At 44.0% G+C, this 11388-nt stretch overlaps 1 non-coding gene across 1 annotated transcript; it reads left to right on the top strand.

The window, feature by feature from the left end:
• Positions 1-286: 286 nt before the first annotated feature.
• trnag-ucc (transfer RNA glycine (anticodon UCC)) lies at positions 287-358 on the top strand. Its single transcript has one exon. It is a non-coding gene; the product is annotated as a tRNA-Glu (tRNA).
• Positions 359-11388: the final 11030 nt, after the last annotated feature.

Genomic DNA, 11388 nt, shown 5'->3' with positions numbered 1-11388 from the left:
TGGGTCAACGTTTGTTTTCTATCTGACAAAGAACTGCAGATGTTGCAGATCTGAGAGACAGCACAAAAATTGCTGGGAAACTCAGCAGGTCCGGCAGCATTTGTGGGGAGTGAACCTTTTGGATCCAGTGATTGTTCTTAAGGGCTGAAGGCTTCTGATTCTGGTGTTTTCAGACCTGTTGACGTTTTACAAGCAATTTCTTGTTTTGCTTTCAGCCCCAGATCAATTGGTGACGATTACGGCCCTGTTATGTCCATTTGGGAAAAGGGACAGTTTATCTGCTAGCGCGGTGGTGGTGTAGTGGTGAGCATAGCTGCCTTTCAAGCAGTTGACCTGGGTTCGATTCCCAGCCATCGCAGTGTCGTGGCTTTTCCTGTGGTTTTGTAAGGAAAGGTCTTGAGCACCAACGTTGCATTCTGTGGCGAAATAGATTTGTCAGGTTGCTTTAGGGTTTTCATGGCGATGGTTCCTGTTAATTGCCGTGACAATCCGGGCAGCGTTGCTCGAAAGCTTTCCTCTCTGCTGCCCATTGCTTATTTGAATATTGTTCGCAACATAAGGTTCGTTTTGTTTTGTTGGAAAAGTGAGAGATTGCTATCGTCAGAAACCTTAAATAGTTACAGAAGCCGCTGGAAATTCGGAACAGATTCAACAGCTTCTATCGTGGACAGGAAGGAGGTTTAAATGCGTCAAATTTCTTCAAGGTTAAAATACATTCGCACCTCAAAACCATTTGGAAGCTTAAGAATTACACACATCACATTATAACCTTTCCTCATCCGTTCACGTTTCACAATATCATTCCGGTAGCAGGAAGACCAGTTTTGTATGGTTTATGCAATGTTACTATATTCGAACATTGACTGTTTCGTAGTTAAATGATGTTTCATTTCGTTCAGTTTTCCAATAGAGTTGGGTTAGTCCACACTTTGTATTTTGTTTGTGTTACAACGATATTGCGAAGTAAATTGTGTTTCGGTTCAAGCCTGGAAGTTTCACCAATTGAATTGCATTGCCGTGCATTTGCCTTCAGGAGAAAAGTAAAAGGGATCTAGACCATCTTCTTAATTAATAGGAGTTTGATCTGGTTCAAAACCTCCTTAATTTCGGTCAATAAATGTTCCTACAGTGCGCAACAATGATTTTCACAGATCAGAGGAGGATGCACAGACATCGTTATTCATTGTTATTACCTCGGACATGAGACGTTTGGGAATGATATTCCTCAGACCATCGACTGTCTGCTCAGCCAAGGTTAAAGGCCTGGAATCCGGCAAAATTGGGAACAATGCAATTCCCAGGAGACTGAGAGGTTACTAACAGAGCGGGAGATGGAGATTCGGGAACAGAACTACAGGGACAGTCCGCTCTGATCACTGACCCTTCACCGTCAGTATATCCTGTGCCAGGAATAACTGCCATTCGTCAGAATGACAAAATGTTACTATGGAAAATAAAGAGCATGAAAGTAAGGGAAGGTTTAAAGCATGAAAGCAAGGGAAGGCTTAAAGCATGAACCCCACTGGCGATCTGTTGCAAGGGATCTGTAGAATGCAGGATGAGATAAGAATAGTGGAATTCTCTCACACCAATTAGCAAAGAAAGGTTGACGCTGAAAGGTCTCGTTGGTGAGATTAGATGACAGTTAGTAAAGTTAGGCTTCCTGTTAAGTATCATTATAACTCGAATAGGAACATAAATATTTGGGGCATGACATTAAGTATCAAATTATTAGTTAATAGAGTCAGCCTGATTGAGATTATTGACAATAAATAAAAAATTATGGCATCGGGAAAATATGAAGTAGGGTCTGGAATGAAAGACCATTGTTGCGAAAGCTGACATTAAATATCTAACCGTCACATGAGAATAACGTTAAGTAGAATGAACAATTAAAGAGATGATGGGAACTAACATCACTGGTTTATTGTGTAGCGAGTGTGAGGTCCTTTGACTAATATATTTGGACATGCTGATAAGCAAACAAAGCATGGGAAAAATGTATAAAAAACCATGGACAATGAAGTTTGAGAGCATTCGAGAATCTGCTTTCTCGGTGTCACGGTTTTTCATTTGCAAATAACAGACCGACTTATTGAAGAACACTCTACGTCTCCTGGTGATTCTCCAGACTTTTTCCACGACAAAACTCAGCAGGTCTGGCAGCATCCATGCAGAGAGAATCGTGGACAATATTTAACAACTTCATCAGAATTCAATAATCTCCCACAGGTACTGCCAAACCAGATAGTTTTGTCAGCAGTTTCTGATTTTGTTTCAGATTCCCAGAGGCCACAGTTCATTACATTAACTTTTTACCCATTGCAGAAAGTTCTTTGTGGTTCTTCACACGGAAATTTTCCGTTAGAGGAACATTTCCCTGCCCCCATTAGAAACAAGAAACCCTGCAGCAGAGAAAACAGATGCTTTAACAACAACGATCGCTGTCGCCTTTCGAGGTCTTGAACCACCAGCCTTTCATTTAACGGTCTAATCCGCTGAAACTTCCAACCTAAAACCTTGCCCGAACATCTAAAGCAGGCTGTGACGGATTTCAGTCTGTCCTTCCCAGACCGAGAAGTGTCCTCTTATCAGTTTTGTTTTTCTAAAATAAAGTCTGGAACATTCATTATGGAACAGTCTTATCCCATCCACGACAGACACATCCATGTCACTGAGCACCAACTCTACTCCAACTGGGGCCACCTCCCTTCAAGCCTTCTTGTCCCTTGTGCAGTCCCGAGTTTTTTCATTGTCTCGGAGTCTCGATGAGGTTTGTATTTGTCATGTAGGGGAACGAGAATCATCAAAGTTAATGGTCTGTCCTCTTAAAGAAGGGGTAGTGGTCTTGACGGTCTCTGCTCATTTGGGCAGTTCACCCTTCTTCATTCTCCTTGAATTTCACTTCTCACAGAGTTTCTGAAGATTCACAATGTTGGAGACTAGGTTATATGCTTTGCCTCTTTTACATTTTTTTCCACCTACCAATTGATATTTTCCCAAAATCTCTTTAACACTCCTCTGCCTTGCACCATGTCCAGGGTCGAGATTTCCTGGCATTTGGAGAGATTCCCGAGGTTTTCTTTAGAGCCAAGAGAGTTAACTGAAGATGTTATGCAGCTGTTTATCTTGATGGGGGAGTGAGCGGTGGGGATTGGCACATTGACGATCAGGAGGAAGTATTGTCACTGAACAGGGTCAGTGTCCAGAGGACTGTGATTGAAGGAATTTAATGAAATGCAGCACTTGTACACAGTAAATTCACAGAATGCTGTAGAAAACCGACGGGCGCAGCGGTAACTGTGGAAAGAGAAACAGAGGTAACATTTTGAGAGTGATGTATTTGTGATCAAGCACTCGACTTTCTAGCGCACGACACTGCCAGCGAAATTACAGTCACTGAAGTGTTTTTTAAGAAGATTCAGGTCTATTTGTTCATTCAAAAGTCAAAAAAGACAATGCTGCAAACACTCAGAGCTGGCGCTGCACAGTGCAGACCGACCTTGAGGGTTTTTTCTGCTCTGATATACACCTTGGATAATGTGGCACCAGAAGGCTTCCTCACAGCGGAAGTGGCCAATTACGTAATACTTAGGTGTGGAGGATATTTTCTCTTTCAGAGGGTAGCAAATCTGTGAAGTTGTTTGCAACAGAGTGTTGTCAAGGCTGGATACATGCAAGGCTGAGAAAGACAGGCATTTGGTCACTTCGGGAATCGAGGGCCACAGAGATGAGGCCGAAAGGGGATTTGAGGATTAACCAAATCAGCCGTGATCTCATTGAAACTTGTCGCTGACTTGATGGGTTAAATTGCTTCCATCTGCTCAAATGTCTTTGCTGTCATTTCGAAAATGTGAACCACCATTGCAAATTAAGAAAAGCAGAAAGTTTAGAAGAGACGATTACAGTCAAACTGAGTCAACATCATTTTTGTAAGGAAAAACACACGATGACAATCTAAGAGATTTCTTTGGTAGCATGACCTGCAGACTTGGTGAAGGACGATGCTCAGTAAAGTTCAGTTAAATTTTAGCAAGCAATCAATAAGGGGATATATAAAATTCCGTTGCACAATAAAGGAGTTCTCGGTGTTGGGTCATAAAGCAGCATTGTCTGTCCATTGTCTATTTAACAGAAATCACCGAATCAAGAATAATGAGCAGTTTTCAAGTTGGAAAGATATATTTAGTGAACTCCAGACTGGTTCGTCATCGGATTTAATGTTTTATCTGACCGAATGACTTGGAAGAAGTGGCAGAGTGAAATGCTGCGATACACAATAGGTGGGTGAGCATACTGTGATAAGGATGTGGAATTTTGCAAACAGGTATCGATAGAATGAGTGAGTGGAGAAGTCTTGCAAATGCAGTTTCATGTAGGGGCACTTTTATCTGTTAATAGGTTCACAGCTCTCCATTCAATTTGCAATGTTGCAACCCCACACAAGAGCGCATTCGCTCGCTGTTGCAGATTTTGTTGACACATTGTTACCACTGTTTTTGATCATGTGTTGGTTTCTGAGTGACAATTGTTTCCACTGTACCAGAGGTGCCAGAGACACGTTTATCAGTTCAGCCAAATATACGATAAACAATGTCCCTTTCAAAACGTGAGGTTCCATTCCAACCATGCACCAACCAAAATATCCAGAGCCGTGGAATGCAAATGGCCACATGCTCGGGGGATTGAGAGTGATGGCTCCATGTCAAATAGTGCTGAAACAAAAGTCACTGATTTAGAATGCTCTGAATGAAACCGAACGGAACTTTCCCTACACTTCCCTCAATTCACTCGAAAAATGATGCTGTTGCGTGCACGTGGGTTTACGTAATGAACAGTTTATTGTCAGTAACAGGGGTGGGGTGGGGCAGGATAGTGAGGTTTTCGCGTGGCTGAGATGTGATCTGGTCGAACGGGGAATTCAAACGCCCACAGAACAGAGAGCTGGTTGATCCAGGAACTCACTCCCATCTTCTGTTCCCAACCCAATTCTCCAGCCTTCTGTCTGTGACACTAAGCTCCCCTGAATTCCGGATCTAGTCTCTTTCCCAGAATGGGTCTGAATCCGCCCCAACCTTCTCCACATCTGCTGGCAGCTGATACACCGCGTCTGTGTGTGATCGAACACAGTTTCAGTCCCACACAGCAAACCCGGTCTGTTCGGAGCAAAGTCATACCCGCTGCGGGACAGATATATGGGTCTCTGGCCCCAAATGTGTTTCTGCGAGGGAGTAGTTAGCTCCTTCACCACTCACGGCAAGGACTAGTGCTTCAAAATGTGGGGAGAAAGAAAATAGGCACAAAAGTTTGGACAGGTTAGGTCAAGGGTTATTGTCAGCATCAGTGGAGTCCCTGCTTCAGAGTCTGAGTTTGAATCGCACAGACTTGGATCCAATTCGCATTCAGGAAATAAAGATTTATTTCTCTTCTTTTGGTTTATCTGAATGAAAACTATTTCCTGCTTCCACACAGAGCACAGACGCAGATCTGCCAGAATCAATCCAGTGATTGATCGCATCCAACTGGAAGGATCATTGCGGCAGATACACGAGACACCTCTCACCGCAAATCGCCTCTAAGGATCTCGCCTTTCTCAGCTGAAACTATCTCACTGTTCCTTCAATGTCGTTTGTTTTAATTCTCGGAACTCCCTCCCTCGCGAAATCACGGATGCATCTCTGTGCTGAGTACTTCCACGATTCTGTCAAGTAACTTACCATCTCAAGCTCTGGAGTAATTATGGATGGGCAGTGAAGCTGATCCCAAAGAGTGACGTGCATACTCCAGAAATTTGTTTCAAACGGCTGCACTTTCGAAGAGGAAACCCGAAAGTATTCGGGAACAAGTGAGAAGTTTCGAAGGGGGAGTAGGATAAACTGAAAGTCAATGATGACCAGGAGACGTGAGGCAAGAAGAGGGTTTGATGCTGTTGGTGCAAGGCTCAATGTCAGTGCTAATAAGTTAGCCCTTACTACTCACTGTCAACACCGACTCACACACCACTCCTGGTAAATTCAACACAATTACCCTGATCTTTTGGTATGAGATTCCCTCTGTGCATATTCACGCATTTTATCGGCCCCGAGAGGATGAACGTTTCCCCTTTACCCTCTCAGATTACAGAGGGGAAGGCAATAGTTTGAAAGCAAAGCAAGAAGAGATTGCCCCTTTCGGTGCATTTTCACTGAAGGAAGACCAGCTGTGACCTGTTCTTTCCTGCATAAGTTCAGGTTGATATATATTCTCATCGAGCAGCTTTATTACTGCAAGGAAGTCCGAGTTACTGTGATCAAATAGTTAATTAAATGCACATATGGATTTGAATATCACCGTATGTGGCTTTGTCAGTTAAAGCATCTGGTAATAACCAGGCGAGTATGGTGTCAAATGCTCTGAAATGTTCCGTACATTGAAAGTCCATTGCATAAACTTATTGTAGAAGCCGTATTGTTGATCCAATATCGCGACAGTGAGGGCTCAGCATGCTTCTTGTGTTTGAGCTCAGCCCGTTGTTATTTGGTGAGACCAAGCCCTGCCGCTTGCTGTAGGCCCATTAGTCAATGTTCAATCCTGCTGACCCAACGCCGAGATTCTGTACACTGCTCAACAATGATCTCTCCATCGCTTCTACTTTTAGTCTCTCGCTGTCACAGCAAGTCTTTTTTAAATAATGAAGTGAGGCAGGAGACACTGCAGACTTGCCAGGAAATGTTGTGGTAATAACGCATCCATTGCGAGATGACAGCTCTCATTGTCTGCTGTCACCATTCATTAATTTTAGGCAAACTGCAATGATGTCATTGAAATCCTATAATTGGAGAGAAACTGCTTTTCTTCTGGTCGGTTAGGAATTCTAATTACAATTGTAAATGATCGTATTTTGAGTGAAGAAACGTCACCTCACCTCAGACCTAAGTGACAGAGATATTACCTGGAGACAGTGAGCCCAGTTCTACACACTCTGGCCGGGGTGGGGGTGGGGGTGGGGGGGGGGGGGGAGGGTAGCGGGTTGGGGGGGAGGCGGAGAAAGCCACGAAACAGGTATACTCTCAATCTGTCACCGAATTTCAGACTTTTCCAAGAGAAGGAATAGAAATTGAGGGATATTGACAGACAGAGAGTGGGAGAATGTAGAAGAGAGTGAGATGGTACAGAGAGACAAATGGAGACAAATAGATAAGCATAAGAAGGTAGACACTGAAAACAGAAGCTGTCCATTCAACGTTGTTGCTCATGGACAGAAAGGAGAAGATAAAGGTAATGAGACTTTCACCAACTCAGGAGAACAGCAACAGCATTACAGCCGATATGACATTTTTCATTTTACAGATGACGTACGTCAGCTAATGAGAGATTCTGATATGTATGCTGACTCGTGAAGTGAAACTGGCAATTACCCAGGAATTAAAACAATAAAATGCACAAGTAACCTGATTCTGTCGATATGAAAAATTAAATCTCTTTGTCTCCACGGATGTTGTCAGGCCGGCTGAATTTGTCTGTCAATTCCTGTTGTTGATTCAGATTTCCAGGATTCGCACTTATTTGTTTTACGCCAGTCTGAATACTGTTTGTGACAAAACTCCATCAATTGCCAGCACCATACAACATTCCCTGCTTTGGGAAGGCTGTCAACAAGATAACCGGTCAGAGGAAATCTCCCATTGCCACAGCAGTAAGAGTACTGAATCCTTACCACAAGACTTCCAGGGAAATTGAAATATGGTGCTGTATGTTTCCTTAATGAATCCCCTTTTATTTTTTCATTTGTGATCATTTTATCTGCACATCAATTTCCTTCTTTCTTCCATTTCTTTCAGCGTGGAAAAGGCCTTTCCGCCTATCTGCAGTGTGGGAGACCGGATATTTATCTACTTTAGTCCCAGTTTCCAGCATGAGGCACTTAATCTTCCATGTTCTGATGTTTTCAGGGTAAATTTCAATTAGATACTCCCTGTGCTTTAAATGACACAATCATAGGACTGAACTTTGACGTGGTCACACTGTATGGTAATCGCCCTGAGGAAATCATCCTCATTTTCATCCACACAGCTGGACAGACAGACAAATCCCCGAGAGCAGGAGAGATGTCAGGATGAGACCAGTATTACGTGCTTCACATCTGCCAGTTTCTCCGACGACCTCATAGCTGCATGTCAAATATTCGTGCAGCACAGAAAATGCACTTCAGCTGAACAAGTTTGCACCAGTCGAGCACAAGTCCCTGACTGTTCTCGTCTCATTTTCCAACAGTTGGCTCACAGCTTCAAACGCAGTTGGTGGTAGAAGTGTACACATCAATGCGTCTCACATTTCTCGAGAAATTTCTGCTTGCTGCACCCTGACAGGCAGTGGGTTGCAGATTCCCACCATGCCCAATTTGCCCATTTTTGTTTTTAAGCTGACTCTTCCAGTCGAAGTCAGGGAGCAATTTCCCTTCGCAATTATTGACATTTCTCCATCACCATCAGTAGGATTCGAGGCTGCATGGTTAAAGCCATATAAAGTTCAATTCCATTGCCTTAACCTCTCATCCAGGACGACAGGACGACACTGTACAATTCACTTTCCAGGTCTCTTTCCTAGTGGAGATGAGGAGGAGTAAATCATTATTGGGTTTGTTTGAATCCAATCATTTCACAGCTTCCAAACATGTAAAATTTCGATGCGTGGTGAGGCTGGCTGCATCATCCTGATGGATGGAATGGGCATTCAGTTAAAATAAAAACAGAACTTGCAAGAAAACCTCAGCAGGTCCAGCAGCATTTCTGGAGAGTCAATAAGAGGCAACGTTTCAGAACGTCATTAGCGCTGTGTTTTCTCCCACAGGTACTCCCAATTTGGCTCGTTTCTGCAGCAGTTTCTTTTTGGTTTCAGATTCCCACAAGTCACAGTTCTTGACATTAATCTTGACAGCAATGCGGAAATGTCATTGTGGTTAGTCACACGGTAGTGTTTCCATTTGGAGAATATCTTTTGACCTTATTAGAAATTGAAACAATGCAGCAAAGCAAACAGATGCATTAAGGGCAGTAATCGCTGTCGCCCGGGGGGCTCTCGAATCAGCTATCTTTCATTCAGCAGACTAATGCGCTGACACGTACAATCCAGCACATCACACGATCCTCCAAATTAGGCGGTTACTGAATCCCAACTTCAGTCTGCCCTTCCCAGAATGACAACTGTCCTCTATCAGATGTACTTTTCCAAAATAAAGCCTGGGACGCTCATTATTAAGACCTCGGAACAGTGTGATCCCACTCACTGCAGACGTACCCATGTCACTGGGAAGCCTCTCTCCCAGAATCGGGACAGTCTGGGTTCCAGCCTCTCAGTGTTTGTCTGGCCCGAGCTTTTTCAATGTCCTGGAGTCCTCATATACAAAAATCTTGCAATGTCTCAGATCAGTTCATGTCCCGAGAACATCAGAGTTAATGTCCCGTCCCCTTAAACAGGGGGAAGCTGTCTTGACTGTTTCTGCTCAGTCCGACAGTTCACCCTTGCTCACTGCCCTCCGATTCCACTTCCCAAAAAGTTTCTGAAGATCCACAAAGCTGGAAGCTGGTTTCCATGTTTGCCTCCTTAACATTGTTCCTCTCTCAAATGTCAATATTTCCCCAAAATCTCTTCACTATCCTCTGTCTGTCACCATGTCCGGGGATGAGAATTCCCTTCATGAGGAGAGAGTACAGAGGCTGGTAAGTTTCACTTTGGAGCGAAGAAGGTGAACCAGAGATTTCCTGCGGCTGTTTATAATGATGTGGGAGGGAGCGGTGGGGATGGGCGCTTTGACGAACAGGAAGAAAACTTGCCACCGTCCAGGGTCAGGACATGGAGGACTGTGATTAACGGAATCGAATGTAAAGTTGCACTTTTGCACAGTACATTCAGAGAATACTGCAGAAACTCGGTCTGTCCAGCAGTATCCGTGGGAAGAGAAACGGTCAAGGTTTTGATAGTGGCACAGTTCTGATTAAGAACTCGAGGTTACAAAATCAAATCGAACAACTGGCATGGTTTGTTGAGATTGTTCTTTTTTCGAGTTTGAGCGCGAAATCGTCCTTTCGGAAATCATTGAAAACGGCAGAATTCGAAACTGCGTGGGGATTCCCAATGGATATCTAACCCATCACCTTTCCCACTCCGACCTGTCTACACATTTAACTTCCGTGCTTAATACATCTTATGAAATGAATGTTTCCAACCTGAAACACCAGTATTTGGCTTGCCCTGTCCGCAGCCTGACCCCAGTATTCGCTGTCCCCCTCTCTTGGTTCGGAACGTGGAAGGATGCTGGGAGATCCAGTTGAATTACAAGCGTTGCTGAGAGATAATTGTGGCTCAGCAGTTAGCACTGCTGCCTCACAGCACCATGGTCCCAGGTTTGCTTCCAACGTCGGGCCACTGTCTGTGTGCTGTTTGCACATTCTTCCCCTGTCTGCGTGGGTTTCCTTCCACAGTCCAAACATGTGTTCGTCAGGTGAATTTGCCGTGGTAAATTGACATAGTGTTTGGTGCATTACTCACAGAGGGTCAGTGTGGACTGGTAGTGCCGAAGGGAGCCAAACTGGAGGGAATTTAATCCATTGAAGTGGATGGGAAGGATCCATTTTCATGTGCAGAGAGATTAATAAACATAGCAATGGATCGAGAAAATAAAAACGTTGTTGTATTGGTACAGTGCTTTCATCGCCAGCTGAGTTACTGAGGGTTACCTCAGATTACAACAAGATCTGGACCAGATGGGTCAATGGGCTGAGAAGTGGCAGCAGAAATTTAATTGAGATAAATGCGAGGTGCTGTATTTTGGGAAAGCAAATCTTAGCAGGACTTATGCCATTAATGGTAAGATTCCAGGGAGTGTTGCTGAACAAGGAGACCTTCGAGAACAGGAGTTGGGAGGTCATGTTGTGGCTGTAAAGGACATTGCTTAAACCACTGTTGGAATATTGCGTGCAATTTTGTTCACCTTCCTGTCGGAAAGATGTTGTGAATATTGAAAGGGTTCAGAATAGCTTTACAAGGATGTTACCAGGGTTGGAGGATCTGAGCTGCAGGGAGAGGCTGATCAGGCTGGGGCTATTTTCCCGGCTGCGTCGGAGGCTGAGGGGTGACCTTCTCGAGGTTTACAAAATTATGAGGGGCATGGATAGGATTAATAGACAAAGTCTTTTTTCCTGGGGTCGGGGAGTCCAGAACTAGAGGGCATAGGTTCAGGGTTAGAGGTGAAAGATATAAAAGAGACCGATGGAGTAATGTTTTCACGCAGAGGGTGGTACGTGTATGGAATGAACTGCCAGATGTGGTACAATTGCAACATTTAAGAGGCATTTTGATGGGCAAATGAATGGAAAGGGTTTGGAGAGAAATGGGCCGGGTGCTGGCAGG

The sequence above is a fragment of the Chiloscyllium plagiosum genome, unplaced genomic scaffold (genome assembly GCF_037043375.1).
Source record: "Chiloscyllium plagiosum isolate Xiang-an unplaced genomic scaffold, Cpla_swu_hap1 HiC_scaffold_51, whole genome shotgun sequence".
NCBI classification, from domain to species: domain Eukaryota; kingdom Metazoa; phylum Chordata; class Chondrichthyes; order Orectolobiformes; family Hemiscylliidae; genus Chiloscyllium; species Chiloscyllium plagiosum.
The sequence above is the reverse complement of the archived record's forward strand: the minus strand, read 5'-3'. Positions and strand labels throughout refer to the sequence as shown.